Source organism: Podarcis melisellensis (genome assembly GCF_964234715.1).
Source record: "Podarcis melisellensis genome assembly, chromosome: 10".
In the NCBI taxonomy this organism is placed as follows: domain Eukaryota; kingdom Metazoa; phylum Chordata; class Lepidosauria; order Squamata; family Lacertidae; genus Podarcis; species Podarcis melisellensis.
Genome location: NC_138542.1, coordinates 71425137 through 71445450, shown reverse-complemented (window position 1 = coordinate 71445450; position 20314 = coordinate 71425137). Strand labels below are relative to the sequence as shown.

Below are 20314 nucleotides of genomic sequence, written 5' to 3'. Positions count from 1 at the left end.
ACCAGTTTATATTCCCTCTGTTACCTAATCAACAGTGCCTGCTCAGTACCTCATGCAAATCCCCACTGCTATATTCATCTCCTTGAGGTTATTACCCAGTGTGTTCTTGAATGACCCCCCCCTCCACCCCTTCCCCTCTGTGAGTCAGGCTTCGACAAATTTTGCTTGCGGAGCTGTTTTTGCGTGTCTGAGCTTGGTATTCTTGAACCAAAAAGAGCTTTGTGACATGTTACAACTGTTGTATTTTTGCTTCCTTCCTACTGCCTGCTCACTCTTTATTTATCCCCCCACCCTCAGCCTCCCTCCTCCTTGTCAAGACTGACAATTTTGATTATGGCCTCTCGACATCACCTTGTAATATTTTCAGAGATTTTGTTTACCATGAACTCTGAGGATTTTGCATGCACAAGGCTAGAGCGTTCTTTAGACGGTCCATTTCTAAAGGATACAGTTGATACAGTGGGGAAGGATATGTGGTTTGTTCAGGGCTGTTTAATGACTCTAGAAAAATAGCGTTGGGTACTTAGAGAGGACCCACAGAGCCCCTCCACTCTCAACATCTCTCTTAAACTGTCCTGGAATCTTTGCAGTGAAGGTTGGCCTAGATATTATCATACATAAATACCGTATTTTTCAGCGTGTAAGACTAGGTTTCCCCCCTAAAAAATAATGCCAAAGTTAGGGGGCGTCTTATGCACGGATACAGCTCCCCCATTTTCTTAAATCTTAGTCCCCCCAAATAGGGGGCGTCTTATACATGGGGGTTTCTTATAGACGGAAAAATAAAGTAAATCACTCACCAGCAACACAAGACTCAGTGGGTTTCCTTTGATGGCAGAGGCCTGGTGCTGATGAATAGATTCAATATACCGTAATTTTTGCTCTATAAGACTCACTTTTTCACTCCTAAAAAAGTAAGGGGAAATGTGTGTGCGTCTTATGGAGCGAATGCAGGCTGCGCAGCTATCCCAGAAGCCAGAACAGCAAGAGGGATTGCTGCTTTCACTGCGCAGCGATCCCTCTTGCTGTTCTGGCTTCTGAGATTCAGAAGTTTTTTTCTTGTTTTCCTCCTCCAAAAACTAGGTGCGTCTTGTGGTCTGGTGCGTCTTATACAGCGAAAAATACTGTGTATATTTCCTTCATATAAAATACAGTGTTTAAAATGTTGCTGCTGGAAGATTTGCACACACAGTGTTAGAGCATGTGCTTTGCATGTACAAGTTCTCACATTCAATTCCTGGCATTTTTACTGACAGAAGGCATGGCGAGCTTGTGATCCTTCACATGGTGTTGGTTTCATAATTCCCATCATGCCAGACAAACTGGCCATGCTGGCTGGTGCTAATGGGAGTTGGAATTGAACAGCAATCTGGAGGGACACAGGCTTCCAAAATCAAAGGCTCATAGCAGCAGGGCTGGGATGGAATTGAGATCACAATAAGAGGAGTCTAATCTAGGCTGGGTAGGGACCAATTGTCTAATGTAGCATGTTCATAAGGAGCTATAAGGGTACTTCCCCCGGGTTATCTGCTTTCCCAGTTCAGTCTGTTGGCAATAAATTAGAAGTGTGCAGAACGCTCCTCTTTAATTCTAGAACACCTTTTACTCAAATAGATGGCATGGCTTGTATGGGTGTTCTATCTGTCTGGATTGTGTGGAAAGACCAGATGCAAACTCCTCTCGTATGTCAACATCATGTGATTCCCTTTAAGAGATGCTTTGCAGATGCCCCTTAAGGTTCCCTTTCTGTATTCTAAAATAAAGGCTGTTTTAAGCTATGGATATTGGGGGAGGGATCTCTGTGGATAGAACACCTGCTTCTCAGGTCCAGTCTCTGATGTCATCTCCACCTAGGGCTGGGAGAGACTCTGGTGTGAAAGAGATCTCTGGAGATCTTCCAGTCAGTGTAGACAATACTGAACTCAGTGGACTAATGGACTGGTTCTGTATAAGGCAGCTTCCTATATTCCTAAACTCATGATTTGAATAATGCTGATATTTCTGATGATCCTCCACCCAGAAGGGAAGGGGGCGCTAATTGGAATGAAACCAGAAGTAATGTGTCCCTGTCAGCTGTCTCCAGTGAAAAACAAGTACAAAACCATCACATAGTACTAAAGATAAGAAAATAGTTTACTGATGGTAGGTTGCCAACTAAGGCTTTCCTCTACTGTTTCTTTGCATTTGATTCACCCCCCCCTTTGGTGGGGGGAGTGGAGATAGTGGGCTGGTTGCTCTGATTGTACTCCATTCCAGCCGCACTTGGTTAGTCTTTCAAACTTGACCACTTGCCTCATAAAATTAGAAACTCATTATCAAAGGTAAGTTGGACGAGTGTCCTGATGAACTTTGCCCTCTTAAGCTGCCCAGTTTTGTAATGTGGGGCAACTCCAGCGCGTTGACCTGGCCTTCTCCAGTTTCTCACTGGCAAGGTCTTTCGGAACAAGATGTGGTTACAGACAGCCCTAATCCTGCAAGCTGCTTTTCCTTTCAGCATAATCTAGGCAAACGCTTTCCCTTTAGGGATGCATGGAACATCCCCGGTTTAGTTATGCAGAAATAGTCCTCTCGCTGAAAAGCGGCGTCACCTGTTCGGGAGCGACACTTATCTGCAAGAATCCTCCTTACAAGAGTAGGATTTTCTACATGGTAAGTTTGCCGCTTTGGATCCCATCTGGTGTGCAAGGCGCCAGACTGCTGCTCACCATCATCCTTCATTCAAATAGCCGGCTTCCTTCATTTGCTTAACTAAATTGCTAGTCATGCCGTGGAGAGAGGCGCAATGAGCTGTGCAGGATGCTGAAGTCCCTCTTGATTGCTGAACTCCTAGCCGTTGGGGGAAAAACGGAGTAGAAATGGCAAAAGGTTGTCAGCTTGATCAAACATATGGCACGGGGGTGGCTTGGGCTTTTATATGAGAAAAAGGCATGAGTAAGAGCTTTAATGAGTCACGCCTGAAGAAGGCTTCGTGTATGCCAGTTACACACTCTAAGTACTTGACTGCCCCTCCTGATCATCTTTCAATCTGGCGTGACAATTCCAAGAGTATTGTTTGATATTCCCTGCCGCTTCCCTGCTGAAGGAACGCTCTAGTGCAATAATGTTTCCTGCTTCCCTGGATGGAGGCTAGAGAGAGACAGGGGTGTGTGAGTGTAGGTAGAAACTAGCACACCGTAGAAAGGTAAAACTCACATTTGTTGCAGTGTTCACTTTTGCCTTTAGTCCCTGGAAGTGAATGCTGTCCTTGGATGAAGAGTTTTCATCCTTCCCTGTTCCACTGTCTCACTTGTCCTTGCAGTGTTTTGAAATGGGTCACTTTTTATTATTAAAAATGAAATGGGTCACTTTTTATTATTAAAAAAGGTAAAGGACCCCTGGACGGTTACGTCCAGTCAAAGGCGACTATGGGGTTGCGGCCCTCATCTCGCTTTCAGGCCGAGGGGTCCAGCGTTTGTCCACAGGCAGTTTTCGGGGTCATGTGGCCAGCAGGACTAAACCGCTACTGGCGCACGGAGGACCGTGACAATTGCCAGAGCTCACAGAAACACTGTTTACCTTCCCGCCGCAGCGGTACCTATTTATCTACTTGCACTGGCATGCTTTTGAACTGCTAGGTTGGCAGGAGCTGGGACAGAGCAACGGGAGCTCACCCTGTTGTGGGGATTCGAACCACCAACCTTCCGAAAAGCAAGCCCAAGAGGCTCAGTGGTTTAGACCGCAGCGCCACCTGCATCCGTGGTCACTTTTTATAGATGGGAACTGAACCTCTGAGGGTTGGATGGGAAGTTCTTCATACCTGAGGAGCAAAACACAGAGAAAATGGAAGTGAGAATTCATGTGGGTGTTATTGTTGTTTTGTAAGACAGGTCTACTTTAAACAGGAGCCTGCAGGAATGTGGCATCCCAATTACAGATACTTCCTATTCCAGCCTTGCCACCTCAATTTGGGCTCCTTTGTGGGAATAATTTCAGTTCACTCGTGAGAAAGATTAAAAACGTGCAGAAATTTGCGCAAGAGGCCAGTGACACCTGTGAGATTTTAAACTGGTGTATTCTGAATCTTGGACAGCACTGGCTACTTAATGTGGGGCCTCACTTGCCATGTGCCTCCCATGCTTTGAACTTCTCTTAATATTTGTTCTCAGCTCTCATTAAGGCATACCTGCTTGCGATAAATCTCTTCCTGACCACAGCTATGCTCATAAAAGCCTTGACTCAGACTGATTAAGCACACTAAAACTAATAAAACTTGTAGCGATCCATCTCAGCAATTGCTGGCTGTTCTAAGTTCTCACCAAGAGGTGTTGATTTATGTTCTATCGCTTTGCCCTCTTCCACTTCCATTCTTAATTTTTTTCAGTCATCTGGATTTGAGCCTGCAAGGTGGTTTTTGGATTCACATCTCCCTCTAGTGTCAACGCTGAGCATTACAGTGCCTAAAGACCCAATAAATCAAATCCTCTTTTGTAACTCCCCTCTTGACCAGTATGGGCTATTTGAAACCTAATTAGCAGCGTCTGTATTACATAATTATCACTGTCAGTTGTTCTTTGCACTTCTTTCCCACTCCGACCTCACTCTGACCCCAGAAAGGCATCCCTGTACACCTGACAGCTGAGAATCTCACTGTGCATCTGTTGAAGTGGGACTGTAGTCATCAAGGGCTTACATCAAGATTACACTCAAATGAACTTTGACCTTCAGCATCTGATACAGACTCTTGGAGCTGCTCTGATTCCCCTACCAGCCCACACCAGAGGGCATTGGCTGCAGTTGTCAGGGTAATTTTTATCTATTTTCCATTTCTGAAAGAAATCTTGCCCCTCCTTCCTACAACTTCTGCCTTAACACCCGCCCAGCTTAAGACAGGGCCTGATCCTCCTGTTTTTTACCAGGTGACCTTTTTCTGGATCGCCGAGAGCTTTGCAAGCCTGCTGTGTTTTTAAGGTTCTTCAGTGAATGTTTTGTTTTATGGTGAAACTTTGCCACCCAATGACTTTCAGGATCTACTTTTTCAGGAGTCTTATAATATGGGCCATAGGAAGCAGAGAACATTCCGATAGTTTTCAAGAAGTGATGGCTGGATAGTTATTTTCATCTAAGGGTCATGTGGCTCGTGTCAGACAGGCAGAATTAATGGTGACATTTTCCTACCCGAATTGAGCACAGATAATATTTCTGGCCTTCGTCCCTTGTTTTAGTTGACAAATAAGATAGTACATTTTAGACAGGACTTGCTATCATGTACATGAGAATAAAATGAGTTGAGGAAGCAAATTTGCTGCTTTATGTATGTGAAGCATTTCTGTCTCTTCTTTCCTTCACCAGAGCTCAAAGTGGTTTTTAAAAGGTGCGGGACCTAATCTTTGACTACAGTTTTGACAAGCAATTATAAAAATATTGGTTTGTCCAAACTGCTGTTGGGTGTGTGTGTCCTGGGGGCTTAACACTACACCTCCACAGTCTGTGTGATGTCAGGCTCATGCATGCACCCTTCCTCTTTAATCAAATCTTCCATATTTTAATGCCAGAGACAAGTGTAATGCATGGCCTTGCGAGCTGAGTGCTTAGATTTTTAAAAGTGAAACTTGCACCGTAAGGTTTGGAAATGGTTGCTAATAAAAGTAATAAACCTGTCAAAACTGAAATGGAAATTAATCTGCAACTGAAATAATATGTGAGTTAAAGCTGTTTGTTGCAAACTCAAGTTTAAGCCCAAGTGCCACTTAAGGAAATTTACTCCTGTCCACTTAATGCTGACAATGTGTACATTTCATTGCACTCTGCTTTTGGGTGCTCTGAAAGCCTTACAGGACGACTTCTCTTTTGGTGAGGAGCACTTACATGACTGGGACTAAGACTTGTGCTGTTAATCTTACACAGTGTTGACTTGGGAAGCCTGGGAAGAGGTGTTCTGCAGTGTTTGTGATTCTTGGGGAACAGCAGAAGGCTAACAGATGCAGATCCCCCAGTCTGTTCCTGGGCACACTCACTTTGTGACCTCTTTGGATAAGTGTGTGTTTGCGTGCATGATTTTGCATGCCCTTCCACTGTCCAACAGAGGGAGTTGCAGGCAAGCGGATGGCTGTGCAAATAATTGCTGAGAACAATAGCCTTGCAGTTCTCCCAAAAGTCAAAGCTTTCAGAAGTTAATTTTAAATGCTGCCTCGCTGGTCTTTTGCCAGGTGCACTTGCTTGGCAGCTGGAAATCCTACTGGGCCCTTTTGCTTCAGTTCCATGAACTTTTAATGCTATCAAGTACCAAAGCTACATGTGAGAAGACGTTTATTTTGCAGCGCATGTAAAAGAGGGCCTCCTTGAGCTTTATTGATCCCCGCTATCGGCTGTCTGGGTGACGTCATCTGCTGGATATACATAGGCAGGTGATAGATGGCCGCATTCACACAACACTGAGGCTGCCTGTCTCACAGTCTGACCTAAGAGTCGGCGCTGAGAGTGGCGTCTTGGAAGCGTCTGCTGGAAAGCCTAAACATGAGAGACAGGATTTAGAGTTCTTTGCCTGACCAGGACTTGTGGCAAAATCCAATTTCTTGAGGAACCAGATGTTCTGTTGACTGCTTGACAAGAGACAGCACTGTCTTGGGAAGGAGTTGCAGCACTTGCAGATTATTGCATAACCTTTCGCACAACCGGGAGCCTCGTAGAACCAAATCAAAGTCCCCTACCTGTGGCAGCTGCAAATCCAAGCCTGTGATGGAGAAGTGGGACAACCATGCAGGTGCCTCAGCATTCCATATGCCAGACTGGATGGTGAGTGAACTGCTGTTCAGCTCTCTGTACCAAGCAGAACTGTCTTGATTGGAGCCATACCATGCTGGATGGGCTTGTCTTTGGCTAGAGTTCTGCCAGATCCGAGGTGTGCTCTTGTTCTTGACAGGGTCTAACAGCCCAAACCACCGTATTTTTCGCTCTATAAGACACACCAGACCACAAGACGCACCTAGTTTTTGGAGGAGGAAAACAAGAAAAAATATATTCTGAATCTCAGATGCCAGAACAGCAAGAGGGATCGCTGCGCAGTGAAAACAGCAATCCCTCTTGCTGTTCTGGCTTTTGGGATAGCTGCGCAGCCTGCATTCGCTCCATAACACACACACACATTTCCCCTTACTTTTTAGGAGGGAAAAAGTGAGTCTTATAGAGCAAAAAGTACGGTATGTTATAAATGAGCAAGTGTTACGACTACCTGTAGAATGGAGCATTTCTACCCCAAGAGTTCCTTCTCAGTTTTACTTGGATAAAAAGTGGAATTTCTGATTTCTTTATTTATTTAGCAAAATTTTTACTTGATTGTAGTAAAACCTCTAAGCAGTTTACAGTAAATATTAAAATAAAAACAGTTTGAAAACAATTGTAACAGATAATTAACAGCAGAGTAGTTTAAAGTACATCAGCACCTTGTGTGTGATAAGGACACCATAATGATTCACATACTGGAAGTAGAAAAACGAGGCAGTCACCTTGGGCAACAAATCTTTGGGTACCGTTAAAGGTGATGGAATCGGGGAATGGGTTGATCTGGCCCAAACAGCGCAATCCACCACAAATAAGCAACTTTGCATGAGCATTATTCTGTTCCCGTGTGATCCTCCTGTTCCTTTCCATGAGGCTTGCAAAGGAGAGCATCCTGGTGGATTGGGTCCAGTGGCAATTAGGAGCAGAGTGCGATTTGGGTTTTCTATTTGAAGAATTGCAGGTTTTTAGGTTGGCATTGGGATTTGCAAATGATTCTACCAATTTACCTGCTTGTGTCTACTGTTTGAACCACAGGACAGCTTTACGTGGTTGGTGTGGGTATCATAGTTGCTTTGCACGATACACAATGCCTTACTCTGTCAGTGGGCAAGTGGCTTCTTTCAATACTGTCATAAAGAACCATTTCTCTGAAAGCAAAAGATTGCTCATGCCTGATAATTTTTTCCTGGGGTACTCGAATCTGATCTGATTTCTGTATAATAACTTTACTTCCGTGTTAAGCCTTTCTTGCAATTATTCCACGTGCACTCACTTCTTTCTCCAAAGATAGTTCCAGATGGCTATCCTGTACATCTTCTGAGTGTGGGATAAGGGTAAGAAACATAGAGCTTTATTTGATAAGGATTCCATACATAGCCTTCCATAACCTAGTATGGAACTGGCTGGGGCTGATGGGAATTGTAGGCCAAAACATCTGGAACATACCAGCTTGAGGAAGGGTGATCTACACAGCTAAGCTCTGTCCTGGGGTGCTCAGAATTACTACCATTGATTCTTTAAATACTGCTTAGTATTCAGCTGCTATAGCAGAAGTACAAACCCATCCATCATAAGAGCAGATCCTGTAGTACACCTAGCTGTGGTGAAGAGGGAATGCGACCTAAAATCTAAGACACAATGCATTTATTGGGCTCTGGAAGTTTACCTTTGAGTTATTGCCTGTAAGCGATATGGCTGTCTTCACTGATGCATATTTGAAAGCACATTAGGAAATCAAGAAAAAATTGATTAGTGGTATCCAGCTATGTTGTTATACTCAGAGTAGATGCATTGAAATTGAAATCAAATCAGTCAATACCAATTTAACCCAATTTATCAAAGGCTAAAAGCTTGTTTAGTTTTGTACGGAGTGCCTTTATTGAGTATCTCTTAATCCATCTCATTTTACCTTTTGTATATCTCTAGGAAAATACATGAGGTGTGTTAATAGTGTAGACATAAGGCCTTCTTTGCAGTTAACAGGTTTCTACAGTAGTCAGGTTTGTAAGATTTCTGAGTTTCACTGTGACTTTGGATCTTTTGGCTGGGGGAAGTCACCATTGTTGGAGTCACTCGCTGCTCTGTCTGAATTTAGTGTTAGAGACATAGGGCAAAGGTTGCAGTTTTGCTGAAGTCTTGGTTCATGCTAGGAACAGAGCTGTGAACTCTGCTTTTAATCTTACACCAGAGCCAGTGACAATGTGTATCATGATTTAAAGGTTAAACTTTAATCCCAATCAAAGTCAACTGCAAGACCATTTATAGGAAAGAAAAATAAGAGTACTATTAGATTTACAGTATTATGTGCAGAAGGGAAGGTATGGTTAGCTAGCTATAAAAAAAAAAAAGCTTTTAGAAAGTTATATCCTTCCCTTCAGTAGCATTATCTTTATGAATAACTATTAGAACAAATGAAGCAGAAATATAGCTTATCAAAATAATGAATCAAACATATTCAAACAGCAGAGGCCATAAAACAAGAGCATCACAATGGCAGAATAAAATAAAATCAGATTACATTCTCAGACTTTTAAAAATGTAAGGTTATTTGCCTGTCACTGAAAAGACTACTCGGGGAGAGCTTTTCAAAGATGGGGGCACCCCACCTGAGAAAAGTCCCTCCCCTGTGCCATCCAGCTAACATCAGAGGTTGGAACATCCAGAGAATGGCTCTCAACGATCTCAGTCCGCAGGCAGGCTTGTGTTGGAGAAGATGGGCCTTGATGTGTTGAGTCAAAGAACCAGGGCTCTGAATTGCACTCAGATGGGTCAACAGCCGTTGTAGGTTGAAAACTACTGAAGCCTCAAATCTGGTACGTCACACACTTAACATCCTCTAAATTTCCAGAAATTCTGTGATACCAGCAATTCAAATACAGTCTGCTGTGGTTATTTTTGTTTTAAACTTGGTTCCTTTTGCATTGTTCTGCCATAGCACAGCTGAAGATCTGCTCTAACCAAAATAAATTTGGTTAATTGGTCAAGTACTAATAAGTAATGGTCAAGCATTTTTGCTCTTTACTTCATATTTATGTTAATTACAAAAACTGATTAATGTAATTGCTTTGTAATGGTTAGGGGGGGTGGAGTTTGGGAATCCAAAGGGTACATAATTATAATTTGTTCTGTTTTTATTTTGTTTTGTTATTTGTACGAAAATAGGGAAATTCGTGGAAGGGAATTTTGGTCGACTTTAGAAAAAATGTTTTAAGAATGAGTATTGATGTATAAGTATGGATGTTTAAGTTTGGATAAGGCAAAATTGGTTTTTTAAAATGAACTAAATTAAATGAAAATAAGGTTAGCAAAAATAAATTGAGGAAATGGATGAAAGAGAAAAAGTAAAATAATAATATGTTAAAATAAATTATTAAGTTAAAGTTGAGAAATAAGTAATAAGGATTTGCTGAGCTAATAATTTGAATTGGAATACAAGAAGGGAAGGTGTGAGGAGGTCTGAGAAATAAGTTAAAAGAGAATAAGAAATTGAAATTTTATGTGTTTTTAATTGTTTTTAAGTTTTGTATTTTTGTATGTTTGTTATTTTTTGTTTATTTTTGTTTTTGTTTTGTTATAGAAAATGCTCATAAATATTCATTTAAAAAATTGTTAGCTTTTTAAAGATGGTAATGAAATATTGCAGCATTAATGATGTTAGACAAGTTTCTATTAATGTCAAAAATTTTGTTCTCCTTGGCTTATATTTCTGGAACACTAAAGTTGGTCTACAGTTTTTTTTAAAATGAAACTAAAACAGGAATAAACTGAAGTAACAGCAGTTGTTCAAAAATAAGCCACATTTTTAAATGCAAGTGTGCTAAGGTAGGCATCAGCCTAATTCTTTGGGCATCATTACCATAATGATTTCATGGAGTATTTGCAATCAAATTAGGTCAACAGTTAATTGCTGCTCCAAGCCTAAGAGATGTGCATGCTTTTGAACGATAGTCAGACATTAAGGAATTAAGTAATGGAGTTGTTACTATGGATCAGTGCAAATTTGGACCAATTTCAGTTACCTGACATTTTGGTTTGTGTGTTTCATATATTTATATCCCATCTTCCTTTGATCATGGGATTCAGCCATCAGGTACTGAGCGGACTCTGACCTGTTCTGCAATGTGGCTGTCTCATGTGTCCTCAGACCATACCCTGCATCATCTTGTTTCTCTCGCATCCACCCCACCACTTTCTTGGTTCTGCCCATCCAATCGCCTTCAAGTGGATTCTTGCCAGCTGCTTGGTAATCAATGTGGCCGATCAGTGAGATCAGCAATGGTCTGTGCAGTGGAATAGATGCACAAATCTGCCCTGTGTGAGAGGAAATGAGGCTGAACTTAAGAACAGTGAAGAGTTAAGTTGTTTGTGTTAATCCTCCTGAGGTTTTAACTCATGTGACATTCTAGCTGCAGGCTGGAATCTTAAACACTCTGAGGATTTAGCAAAGGCCTTGGCATCGCACCTCTAGTTAAGGTATGAGAGTTTGGCACAAGCAGCCACCTCTTTGAAAGTAGAAGTGATCTTTAGACCTTTTGGCTGAAACTTTAAGCATTGCAGGTTTGCAGTGTGATATAAAGGACCCCTGACCATTAGGTCCAGTCGTGGCCGACTCTGGGGTTGCGGCGCTCATCTCGCTTTATTGGCCGAGGGAGCCGGCGTACAGCTTCCAGGTCATGTGCACCTTCCCGCTGCAGTGGTACCTATTTATCTACTTGCACTTTGACGTGCTTTCGAACTGCTAGGTTGGCAGGAGCAGGGACCGAGCAACGGGAGCTCACCCGTCGTGGGGATTCGAACCGCCAACCTTCTGATCGGCAAGTCCTAGGCTCGGTGGTTTAACCCACAGCGCCACCCTCGTCCCATGATGTTTCCTCTAAATTTCCCTAACCCCCATTTTCTGAAAGCCAGCTGTTCTCTGCAAGAGAGAAGGTATGTGTGTCAGCAGCAGAGCCAAGTCTGCCTCTGCAAACTGCGTCTGTGTGCCTCGGTCTCCATCTCAGGTGTTAACCCATAAGCATCCAGAGGCACACTTCTGGTTTCATTTGAGAAAGTAGGACAGCTGATAAGCATCTTGCCTGTAAGCAAGGCATTCCTTTTTAAGTTGCTGCCCGTCATCTGGCTTTTCTTTTCTGACTAACGAAGAGATCTTAGACAGTTGGCAGGTTCCCCCCCCCAGCCCGCTCCTTAATGCACAGCGCAGTTCTGAGAGCCAGAAGTTCTGGGCGCCAATCTCCGACTGAAGCCCACTAGCCCTTGCCTTCCAGCACTGCAAACAATACCTCGGTGGGGACAGAACGAGGGCACCCAAGATAGAGGAGATATTATCAAAGAGGAAACGGTTCTGTCTGTGCAGTCTGTATAAGCTAAGGTTTCTGAGAGCTTCTACCCTTGTACGACTTCATTTTCCAGGACATTTGTTGTCTGGAATGAAAAGTTGCTGATTAGCATTACCTAGCCTTGGCTGTGCTCAAATCGCTTGAGGTTTTCTTCTTGATTGTGAACTTACTTTGGCGGTGAGAGAGTTCCAGGAAGTGGGGAGTTCTCCTTTGAAACGGTACACATTGCAGAATCACTAAAAGCACCATTGAGGTCTGTTAATGAACAAATCAATGGCTGGACTTTGGAACGAGGTGCATAATAGATGGCAATGGAGGAGTCTGGGGGAAGATCCTGTCGCTGCTGAGAGGTGTGTGTGTTTCACTCTGCAAGACCTAGTTATGTAATTAATATCTGATGCTAACTGTGCTACAACATGCGGGTTTGCTTTTTTTAAAGAAATATTTGCCTTGTTGATGCCTTTTGTCCAGCCTGTATCCTTCTGAAGTGGCAGGCTGCCTGTGAACATTCGTGCCAGAGTAAACTGGTTCAGGTGCAGTCTTTCCTTGCTCAAGGCTTGCAGCATCCAGCAAAGATCTGCATGTGTGACTGAGTTGTCACACATGGTGCTCTTGTATTTCCTTAAGCAGAATTGCTTCCATTAGCGTCCGCCCCCCCCCCCCCCCGGTGGAATGCCCTCCCATCACATGTCAAGGAGATAAAGAACCACACAACTTTCCGAAGACATCTGAAGGCATTTCTGTTTCAGGAAGTTTTTAATGTTTGACATTTTACTATGTTTTTATATGTGCTGTGAGCCACCCAGAGTGGCTGGGAAAACCCAATTATTTAATTTTATTAAATAATAAAATTATAACTATTAGAGGTGTTGATACTGATTGGCCATTAGTGTGAGGTGCTATAGCACATTTGAGGTCCATTGGAAAGGTGTGTATATTTTGATCTTTAACCAGACCCCTGTGCAGAATCTCTAAGGAACCTCTCCTCCAGAAGGCCATTGATATGAGGAGAATCATAGATCAGCAGGTTTCTCCAGGCAAAAAGAGGAACTTTGCTTAACATTGATTTTATAATTTGTTACAGTTGTAAGCCACTTTCATTATTTCATGGTTACAGGCAATCAATTACTTTATCTAGTTGGCATTATGCAGTAGACCTTTTATATCATATCATATCATATATATTACATAATCATGATAAAAATCATAGTGGATAAAATCAATTAAAATTACTCTTGTATAGCGTTGAATAAAAGTATATGTCTTTGGTTCCAAAATGCTATAAAATACTTGACTAATATTTGACTATGTTTGATCAGTTAGTAAGTTGACCAGCCCTTTTTTGAAAGGTCAAATGCCCAACCCTGAAGGAGGATCAAATTAGAAAGAATCAAAACCTGATGTTTTTTTAAAAAGAAATTGTGGCATTGGGAGGCTGTGATGTGAGGCAGAGCTTTGTTACCTGTAGAAAATGTTCTGTTCCATAAGTACTAACAAATGGATGCCAAATTTATTTTAATAATGTAAGGAAAGCACATACTATCCTCTTCAAATTTTTACCTGTATTCTAGTACAAAATTCTACATAATATAACATTTAAACCACACTAAATGTTTTTTATTTTTTCTCCTCAAATATTTCAGGTCAAATACTAATGGTGTGCTGGGTGGGGGGCATTAGCATGATGGACTTTTTTTTTGCTTTGTTTACTAATCACAAATAAAATTAAGATGCTAAGATCACCCTCTAGGGCCTCATATAGCCAAAAACTATGCACAAGAGCAGGAAGTATCATCTGGTTTGGGAGAAACCTCAAGTAATAGAACAGGCACCCCCAACCTTCGGCCCTCCAGATGTTTTGGACTACAATTCCCATCATCCCTGACCACTGGTCCTGTTAGCTAGGGATCATGGGAGTTGTAGGCCGAAACATCTGGAGGGCCGCAGGTTGGGGATGCCTGTAATAGAAAATCTTCAAAAAGTATTCAGGAAGGAACACTGGTGAGGGAAGGCCATCCCATCTGAATGGGGAACACACTGATATTTTCATGCAGGCCCCACTTCTTAAATGATGAATTACAGCTATGGTACAAACCCTCAGTGGGTGCTTTGGTATTAGTGTATTGGAGTGCTTGAGTCGTGGCCAGTGTGGACTTTGTCTTGGACACAGATCCTCAATCTCTTGGTTGTTCGACAAGCTGTAATCTTGCAAAAAATGAGCCACATTCAAGGTTTCTAGTTACAAGCAAGCCTGAATAACCGGATTACAATTGGGGGTCAGCCCCTGCAACTTTCCATTTGCTGTTTGCTTGACTAATTCCAAAAGCTGCTTCCTTCGTCTCTCTCTCTTTCTTTTGGTATACCAACCTCCCTTCATAATACAACTTGAACCTCAGTGGAGTCGCTTTGTTATGAGTAACTGAGACAAGAGGCCTAAAATAACCTCCAAATCCTGTACAACGTAGAATTCTGACATGGAAATTGAACCTTCATCAATTGTATGGCTTGAGACAGCTGTTTAAACTATTGGGGACCAGCTTCTCTGCCTCAGCAAGGATGTTGACGAGAAAGGCCAAAAGGAGGATAGCTTTCCATTTTGTGTGAGCCATTCTTTTCTCCTCTTTGTGAGACGCCTTGTTGTTTCTTTGAGGGATCTGGAAATTTATTTTATTTAACAAAATTTATATATGGTTTGATCCTCTTGGCGTTTTACAAGAAATATTAAAATGATCTGGCAGGGAACTGCCATCAGCTCAGTGGGGGAGAGGGGTAAAGCCGGATGGATTACAGAGAGCCCCCAAAGTTCATGGGAAGCAGCTCCTCCTCAGCGGAGGAGTGTAACCATGCCTCCAGTGGAGAGGAGCTCCAGGGCTTGGAGGAGGCGAGGCAGTGCCAGGACACCTTGCCTGGGCAAAGCGGGGAGGAGAGAGGTCCTCCATTACCCACGCCCTCCTTGCGCAGTAAGCTTTCACGCCGGGAGGGGAGGCGCAAACTGGGCATCAAGAAACTGCTTTGCTGGGGAAGGTTTAAGGACCGCCCACTCACGGATTCTGCCAGAGAATGAGCCAGCCACGGGAGAGTGGCGCTCTGCACAGATAAAGTTTATTTTGGCATCAAAAGCAAAGCTTCACAGCCGAGCAGGGAGGCATTTGCCTGCTTGCTCTTGAGTAACCCCTTGGAACCCTAACATGATCAATAAAAAACCGTTGCAAACAATTAAAAAACATTTAAAGATAATTAAAATTAACACTTAAAAAGACTGAAACATGTCAGCATCTTTACATGTCTGGATAAGCTTGCCTAAGCGAAAAGGTTTTAAGCAGGTGCCGAAAAGTATGCAGCAAAGGTGGCTGCCTGATGTCAATAGGCAGACAGTTCCAAAGTTACACTAGAAGATCAATTTCCTACCTATACGGAATGAGCATTATGTGGCAGCTGTAACAGGGCTAGTTCCACAGATTGAAGTGGTCAAACGGGCACGATCTTGCAGGTAAACTGGCCCCAAGTTAACAGTTGCTCCCAGCTGAAGTAATCCTTATATTCTTCCTGCAGTTTCATTTGTCAGTTTTACTATCTCCCAACCGGCTCCATATTTTCCTAATCAACTCTGTGGTCTTCCTGGTGTTTAGCATATAGCATCCATGGTATCTTTATTTATTTATTAACCAATTCCTAGACTGTTTCATAGCATAACATGTTTAAAAGAAAATCCTGAGATATATACGTTATCTATACAGTGGTACCTCGCAAGACGAATGCCTCGCAAGACGAAAAACTCGCAAGACGAAAGAGTTTTTCGGTTTTTTAGTTGCTTCGCAAGACGAATTTCCCTATGGGCTTGCTTCGCAAGACGAAAACGTCTTGCGAGTTTGTTTCCTTTTTCTTAAAACCGTTAATACCCAGGGAATCCGTGCTTCGCAAGACGAAGAAACTCGCAGAACGAATTAATTTCGTCTTGCGAGGTACCACTGTATTTGATTTGATATACCTCACATAAGTAAGTATGTTAATGAGTTCATTATTACTTGAAGCTGAAAAGATTCATTGCTCACTTCAGTCACAATGCTCCAAATGCTTTCTGTTTTGAGACATTTCTTTCAAATATGGTGCCAGTGCCCCCCATTTTCTTTGCAGAACCAGCAATGGCCATCTTTCATTTTACTCACAGAATAAATCTAGGGTTTTCTCCCTGTATCAGCCTTTAAAAGGGAATAAGTATGAGGTTTAATAGTGTGTGTGTGTGTGTGTGTGTGTGTGTGTGTGTATTCAAGACTGAAATTGCCCTACATGCTTTTGAATTTACATTCTGAAGAGGGCTATACCACATTATTCTTCAATGAAACCCTGATTTCAGCAGAGTCTTTGGAAATAATGGACCTGTTGAATTCTGCTATCCACCCCAGTTGCTACATTCCATTCTGTTAGAGCAGCAGGCCCCATCCTTCTGACCTTCTAGAGTTTTGTACAGTTTTCAACATCTTCAGGCGGATTCTTTCCCATTTTTAAATGATTGAATTCCATCTGGATGTCCATGAACGACCTGCCTTGTGTCTCTGGAAGGAACCGGAAGAGGATAACCCATGAGATTGTCATGATGCCCATGAAAACAAGAAAGCAGAAGTTGCCCAGATGACTCACTAAATAAGGGAACAGCATCCCAATCAAGTACAATTCCACCCAGTGCAGTGTTGTGCCAATGACCAATGCAGCTGGTCTGGATGACTGTGTGAAGAGTTCTGCTATGACGGGGAACGTTGTTCCTGAAGGCCCCACGCCACAGAGAACGATGTAGAGGAAGATGAGAGCAACATTGCAATATGGTATCCAGAAGGTTCTGTCTTGCAGGGAGAGAGCAGTTGTGAGGAGTGCCAAGGCCACTATCATGAGACCGTATCCCCACAGCATCAGTTTCCGTCTGCCTGCACGCTCAATGATGAAGCAGCACACAATGGTTGAGCAGAGCTCACAGGCCCCGATCCCTAGAGTGACGTAGGGGCTGAGTTCTTCACTAAACCCGGCTGTACGGAACACGTCAAAAGAGTAGAAGTAGATGGCACTGACTCCACTGACTGGTAGTGTACCTGCCACTATGATCAGCAGGTATATCTGGCATCGCATGGAGCGATCTCTGAAGAGTTCCAGCACGCTCATAATTTTTGCTTCTTTTGTGGCTGCCTGCTCCTTCAACAGATCGTTCACGTCTGCTCTGTGGTCCCCTTCACCCCAGAGCTGCTTCAGAGATTTCAAGCAGCCTTCCATATCTCCCTTCTGGATTAAAAGATACGACGGAGATTCAGGGAAGAACGGGACTGTGATGAGCAACAGCAGCGCTAGGACTCCGCTGCTGGCCAACAGGAGAGGCCACAGGGACTCTGTTCCTAAAAGTTCGCGGAGTCCCATCAATTGGCCAAGAAATTTCCCCAGGTTTGCTAGAACTGCAATAGTGACATTGGTCAAGCCGCGGAGGTGCTTAGGAGAAATTTCTGCTAGGTACTGACCTTGGATACAGATGCCCAAACCTGCATTAAAACCATACAGGAGTCGTCCAAGGAGAATCATTTCGAAGGACTTTGCTATTCGGCTGGTTCCCATGATCACTGCAGCTCCTAACATGAAGAGGCTGTTAAATATCATGCAGTTCTTTTTTCCACATTTTGCAGACAGATACCCTGAGAGGCAGGTTCCCGTCAGTCCTCCAATGCTGAAGATAGACACAGTGAATGACCATAGGGGCATGAGGGTCTGGTCATTAATGGGGGCGTTGTATCTCTCCAGCCAGGTATCGTTGATGAACTTCTTGATGAACGGTGAAGTAAAATTGATCATAGAGATTTGGAAACCGAAATGGAAGGTTCCGCCCAAGCCCAGAACAATGGCCATCAGAAACATTTTTCGATACAAAACCAGGTTTGAGCAAAGGCTGGCCATCTTTCTGTCTTACGGATGTTAATAGGGTTCAGTGGGAACTTTCCCTTCACGATAGCTGCCCAGTTTCCTTTCACTGAGCCTTGTTGCTCAGGGACAGAGAATCATTTGCTGCGGGCAGCCAAAATTAAACGTGACTTTGTACTGTTTGCTGTACATGAACTTTTGCTGACTTTAGTGGGTAAACTTCACCCTAGCAAAATATGCCACCCAAAATCTGCTTAGCTCAGCCCATCCCTGTATATTCTGATATAGGTCCCTTATACATCACGCCATGAGAGCACTAGATGCTTTTTTCTGCACTCCCATAGTATGGCACTTTGTTACAACCACCTATTTAAAAAAAGGGGAGGGGAGAATGGCCACTTTTAATAACGTAATTATGTCTGTATTTCCTATGTCCCCCCCCCCCGACCTTACTGTTTATATTTTCTCGCCCTTGCAAGTATATATACTTGTAACCTAGGATGGCATCCATCAGTTGAGGTGGAGTGCAGTCCACAAATGCCATTACTAAAATGATTTTTTGTTAGTATTTAAAATGTTACAAAACTGTTTCGTGTTTGCAGTTTGTTTGAATCTAATTTAGTACACCAATTTGGCACCCTCTAGAGTTAAGACGCGGGTGGCGCTGTGGTCTAAACCACTGAGCCTAGGGCTTGCCGATCGGAAGGTCGGTGGTTCGAATCCCCGCGACGGGGTGAGCTCCCATTGCTCGGTCCCTGCTCCTGCCAACCTAGCAGTTTGAAAGCACGTCAAAGTGCAAGTAGATAAATAGGTACCACTCCAGTGGGAAGGTAAACGGTGTTTCCGGCACTGCTCTGGTTTCGCCATAAGCGGCTTAGTCATGCTGGCCGCATGACCTGGAAAAACTGTCTGCGGACAAACGTTAGCTTCCTCGGCCTGTGAGATGAGCGAGATGAGCGCTGCAACCCCAGAGTCGTTTGCAACTGGACTTAACTGTCAGGGGTCCTTTACCTTTTAGAGTTAATTGACTTTAGAGTCATTGACTTGAGGTGAAGGCAACTGGGAAACCGAACATGGTTCCTGCAAGGTTTGCTCCCTCAGAAGACAGGTGGCTTTTTGCCTTACCAGGATGCACCTGAGATAATACCATGAAGTGTATCCAGTATACACATGGATTCATTGTTGCTTTTCTGAACAGTTGAAATAGTTGGCTTTTTTCTTCTTCTGTGACTTCATTGGGGCCCCGTGTGTCAGAATAGCTGTGGGGGTTTTTTGGTGCCTCCTGCAGACCACCAATCACCTGTCTCTGTTAAGTAGTACTTTGTGTGCAAAATTCTTAGTTCACGGTCTTGCTGTATTTAACCTTGGACCTATCTAGTCCAGTGGGTAACAGATCTATTTTTAGAGATGGAGAATGGAGGCTGAGAGAACTGACTGAAAGATGATTTGAACCTGACTCCTCCATATCTCACTCTTTTCCTAAGCAGCTGTGTGCCATAGATTCTTCCCTGTGCATGATAGCTGTGAGTTGAAGATCAGGCTTCCCCCATGCAGGATTTTTTATTTTTTAAAAAATGCTTGGTTCTTATTTGCAGATCACAACTTGAGGGTCTTTCTCTGGTGAATTTCTCAAGCATCCTTGGCTCCAAATTTGGCAGAGTCATTAGTTAGCAGCCTCAAGAAGAAAAGTCTGCACCACTTTTTCTTTTTTTTTTTGGAATAAGAGTTTTGTGGGGTTTTTTGCGCTCTTTGCCTTGCACAGGTTATGAGATTGAGCGTGTTCATGGTGGTTTGGCTGTAGGCTGTGGCGCATGCAGAGTTCTGCACCTGCGCCAGAAGTATTCTGAGTACACCATTGTGCAGACTTCCTCAACCTGGTGTCATTCACATGTTTCGTTGTGCAGGCTAGGGCTGTAGTGAGGAAGGACAGTAGCATAAAGGTAGAGCACCTGCTTTGCAAGCAGAACGTCCCAGGTTCAGGCCTCAGCATCTCACAATATGACTGGGAAAGACTCCATGAGAGCTGCTGCCAGTCTGTGTGGACCATACTGAGCTAGATGGACCAAGGGACAGACTGATAATAAGGTAGCTTTCGACGTTCCTATGACACCACCGGGTTCAGTCCCTGGACTGAAGCCGACATCCAGGCACTATCACAGGTGATGCGGTCTTTTATTGGAAAGTACTTTTTTTTGGTAATAGTTTTTTTTAATTATTATTAAAGATTTTCTTGTTTTACAGAAGTATGTGTAATGTCTCTCATATTTTTCCCATGTAACATTTTTACAGATTAGTTTCATTTATTGAGACATTAGTGGGGGGGGGGGAAG

At 43.2% G+C, this 20314-nt stretch overlaps 1 protein-coding gene and 1 pseudogene across 4 annotated transcripts in view; one reads left to right on the top strand and one right to left on the bottom strand.

The window, feature by feature from the left end:
• AHCYL2 (adenosylhomocysteinase like 2) overlaps positions 1-20314 on the top strand; it is a 93427-nt gene that overhangs the window by 32265 nt on the left and 40848 nt on the right. The window lies entirely within an intron of this gene.
• LOC309378665 (solute carrier family 2, facilitated glucose transporter member 11 pseudogene) lies at positions 1057-18328 on the bottom strand (annotated as a pseudogene). 3 transcript variants are annotated; one of them, XR_014173330.1, is made up of 2 exons: positions 16059-18328; positions 1057-1124 (listed from the first exon to the last, which is right to left on the bottom strand). The product of XR_014173330.1 is annotated as a solute carrier family 2, facilitated glucose transporter member 11 pseudogene (transcript). The 3 variants fall into 3 exon arrangements; XR_014173331.1 differs by lacking the exon at positions 1057-1124 and adding an exon at positions 2805-2826 and having other exon boundaries at positions 16542-18328; XR_014173332.1 differs by lacking the exon at positions 1057-1124 and adding an exon at positions 5574-6486 and having other exon boundaries at positions 16542-18328.